Below are 4,033 nucleotides of genomic sequence, written 5' to 3'. Positions count from 1 at the left end.
GTTGGTATGTATTCACCAGGGTTGGTATGTATTGACCAGTGTTAGGGTTGGTATGTATTGACCAGGGTTGGGGTTGGTATGTATTGATCTGGGTTAGGGTTGGTATGTATTGACCAGGGTTAGGGTTGGTATGTATTGACCAGGGTTGGTATGTATTGATCAGGGTTAGGGTTGGTGTGTATTGACCAGGGTTGGTATGTATTGACCAGGGTTAGGGTTGGTATGTATTGACCAGCGTTAGGGTTGGTATGGTTGACCAGGGTTGGTATGTATTGATCCGGGTTAGGGTTGGGATGTATTGACCAGGGTTAGGGTGGTATGTTTGACCAGGGTTAGGGTTGGTATGTATTGATCCGGGTTAGGGTTGGTATGTATTGACCAGGGTTGGTATGTATTGACCAGGGTTAGGGTTGGTATGTATTGACCAGGGTTAGGGTCAGGGGTCAAGGCGGTTGTGCAGCAGTACCGTGATCTCCCACCATGATGATGTTGACACATCGGTGGAGTTTCATCTGTTTCAGGCCGTCCATCAGCTGACCAATTATCTTATCAATCTCCTTCAGAGGGTTGTTCAGCTGCAGCACAGAATACACTGGTCAATATTCACACAGCAATCACAACGATCAGGGGATATCATAGAAGTATTGATCCCCATACAGATCATCAAAATACCTCATCATTATTAGACATTGAACATAACACAATCAGCAGCAGTAAAATAACAATGTGGAGGCTATATACAGGGTGTTACGGTACTGAGTCAATGTGGAGGCTATATACAGGGTGTTACGGTACTGAGTCAATGTGGAGGCTATATACAGGGTGTTACGGTACTGAGTCAATGTGGAGGCTATATACAGGGTGTTACGGTACTGAGTCAATGTGGAGGCTATATACAGGGTGTTACGGTACTGAGTCAATGTGGAGGCTATATACAGGGTGTTACGGTACTGAGTCAATGTGGAGGCTATATACAGGGTGTTACGGTACATGAGTCAATGTGGAGGCTATATACAGGGTGTTACGGTACTGAGTCAATGTGGAGGCTATATACAGGGTGTTACGGTACTGAGTCAATGTGGAGGCTATATACAGGGTGTTACGGTACTGAGTCAATGTGGAGGCTATATACAGGGTGTTACGGTACTGAGTCAATGTGGAGGCTATATACAGGGTGTTACGGTACAGAGTCAATGTGGAGGCTATATACAGGGTGTTACGGTACAGAGTCAATGTGGAGGCTATATACAGGGTGTTACGGTACAGAGTCAATGTGGAGGCTATATACAGGGTGTTACGGTACTGAGTCAATGTGGAGGCTATATACAGGGTGTTACGGTACAGAGTCAATGTGGAGGCTATATACAGGGTGTTACGGTACTGAGTCAATGTGGAGGCTATATACAGGGTGTTACGGTACAGAGTCAATGTGGAGGCTATATACAGGGTGTTACGGTACTGAGTCAATGTGGAGGCTATATACAGGGTGTTACGGTACTGAGTCAATGTGGAGGCTATATACAGGGTGTTACGGTACTGAGTCAATGTGGAGGCTATATACAGGGTGTTACGGTACTAGAGTCAATGTGGAGGCTATATACAGGGTGTTACGGTACTGAGTCAATGTGGAGGCTATATACAGGGTGTTACGGTACTGAGTCAATGTGGAGGCTATATACAGGGTGTTACGGTACTGAGTCAATGTGGAGGCTATATACAGGGTGTTACGGTACTGAGTCAATGTGGAGGCTATATACAGGGTGTTACGGTACATGAGTCAATGTGGAGGCTATATACAGGGTGTTACGGTACAGAGTCAATGTGGAGGCTATATACAGGGTGTTACGGTACAGAGTCAATGTGGAGGCTATATACAGGGTGTTACGGTACAGAGTCAATGTGGAGGCTATATACAGGGTGTTACGGTACAGAGTCAATATGGAGGCTATATACAGGGTGTTACGGTACAGAGTCAATGTGGAGGCTATATACAGGGTGTTACGGTACAGAGTCAATATGGAGGCTATATACAGGGTGTTACGGTACAGAGTCAATGTGGAGGCTATATACAGGGTGTTACGGTACAGAGTCAATGTGGAGGCTATATACAGGGTGTTACGGTACAGAGTCAATGTGGAGGCTATATACAGGGTGTTACGGTACTGAGTCAATATGGAGGCTATATGCAGGATGTTAAGGTACCGAGTCAATGTGCGGTGCCCACTGCTACTGTTGAATGATTTGTTACTTTTATTTCTCTATTTTTTACTTATTAACACTTATTTTTTCTTAAAACTTCTTAATAAAGCATTGTTGGTTAAGGCCTTGTCAGTAAACATTTCACTGTAAGGTATGTTGTATTCGGCGCATTTGACAAATACAAAATCTCTAGAAAATGGTTAATCAATTCCACACTGTACAAGTCATGCATGTACATGCCTGGGTTTGTTTGCGGCCTTGCTATGGCTGGACAGTTGAAACAGAAGGCCAGTGTTTATGCTACAGTGTTGTAGATTGTTCTGTATGTAACTAGCTCCATCTGGCATGAGTGCTGCTGTCGTGAGTGCTGCTTAACACATACTCAGGTCCCGGTAGTCTGAACCACAACCGTCTCTCCTCCTCAGACTCTGCCCTAGCCCCAGCCCTAGACCCAGCCTCCAGCCCCCAGCCTCCAGCCCCCAGCCTCTCAGCCCCCAGCCTCCAGCCCCCAGCCTCCAGCCTCCAGCCCCCAGCCTCCATTCTCTAGCCCCCACCTCCAGCCCCAGCCTTAGACCCAGCCACAGCCTCCAGCCCCCAGCCTCCAGCCTCCAGCCCCAGCCTCCAGCCCCCAGCCCCCAGCCTCAGCCCCCAGCTCACCTCAGTGCTCATGGGCCCCAGCTTGTGGCCAAACGTGTCCGGCTGCTCGGAGTGCATGGCGTAAACATACGGCCTGAAACAACACAGGTAGAAGGGAATCTTAGGTTGGCCATGTGTATCCTCTACCACCCCCAGGTCTCAAATACAGGGCTAGGATATGGGAGCAAAGTTACTTACTCAAAGTCAGATGGAGATTGCTGCTAAACATAGAGCGGCCATCTTGGATGCATGTAGAGGATGGGGTTTCACTGCTGGTATATCACTGCAGATAGTAACAGCCTAAAGAAGAGGATGAAAGAAGCTGACTTTACCTCTCTCCGTCTGGCAGATGAAGCCATTGTAGCATGGTCAGGACTCTCCTCTCCAACGGGATGGACCTGGAAAGACACATCAGATGAGTTCATTATATGGAGGACAAAATGGAGTTCACAAAAAATGTATGGGGTGCTGTGTCTGGGAGAGGCTGTGTCTGGGTGCTGCTGTCTGAGGTGCGTGTGTCTGGGAGGCTGTGTCTGGGGTGCTGTGTATCAATGGCTTTACTGTGTCTGGGGTGCTGTGTATCAATGGCTTTACTGTGTCTGGGGTGCTGTGTATCAATGGCTTTACTGTGTCTGGGGTGCTGTGTCTGGGAGGCTGTGTCTGGGAGGCTGTGTCTGGGGTGCTGTGTCTGGGGTGCTGTGTCTGGGGTGCTGTGTCTGGGGTGCTGTGTCTGAGGTGCTGTGTCTGGGAGGCTGTGTATCAATGTTGTACTGTGTATTACAACACCACATTTGATCCTTTCTGTTTGCATCCAGGAAAGCTGCCAGATTAGAACCACTAAAGACATTATAACATACCTATATAGTCCTGGGATACACCAGATTAGAACCACTAAAGACATTATAACATACCTATATAGTCCTGGGGTACACCAGATTATAACCATTAAAGACATAACAGACCTATAAAGTCATGCACCAGATTAGAACCACTAAAGACATTAAAACAGACCTATATAGTCCTGGGATACACCAGATTAGAACCACTAAAGACATAACAGACCTATATAGTCCTGGGGTACACCAGATTAGAACCACTAAAGACATTATAACAGGCCTATATAGTCCTGGGGTACACCAGATTAGAACCACTAAAGACATATAGTCCTGGGGTACACCAGAATAGAACCACTAAAGAC

The 4,033-nt window shown here is 47.0% G+C and overlaps 1 long non-coding RNA gene across 1 annotated transcript; it reads right to left on the bottom strand.

Moving 5' to 3' along the window:
• Nucleotides 1-469: 469 nt before the first annotated feature.
• Nucleotides 470-3,233, bottom strand: LOC135570053 (uncharacterized). Its single transcript, XR_010463415.1, has 3 exons — nt 3,168-3,233; nt 2,857-2,929; nt 470-575 (listed from the first exon to the last, which is right to left on the bottom strand). It is a non-coding gene; the product is annotated as an uncharacterized LOC135570053 (long non-coding RNA).
• Between the last annotated feature and the right edge of the window lie 800 nt (nt 3,234-4,033).

Source organism: Oncorhynchus nerka, unplaced genomic scaffold (genome assembly GCF_034236695.1).
Source record: "Oncorhynchus nerka isolate Pitt River unplaced genomic scaffold, Oner_Uvic_2.0 unplaced_scaffold_1142, whole genome shotgun sequence".
Classification (NCBI taxonomy): domain Eukaryota; kingdom Metazoa; phylum Chordata; class Actinopteri; order Salmoniformes; family Salmonidae; genus Oncorhynchus; species Oncorhynchus nerka.
This window is presented reverse-complemented; position numbering and strand designations above follow the sequence as displayed.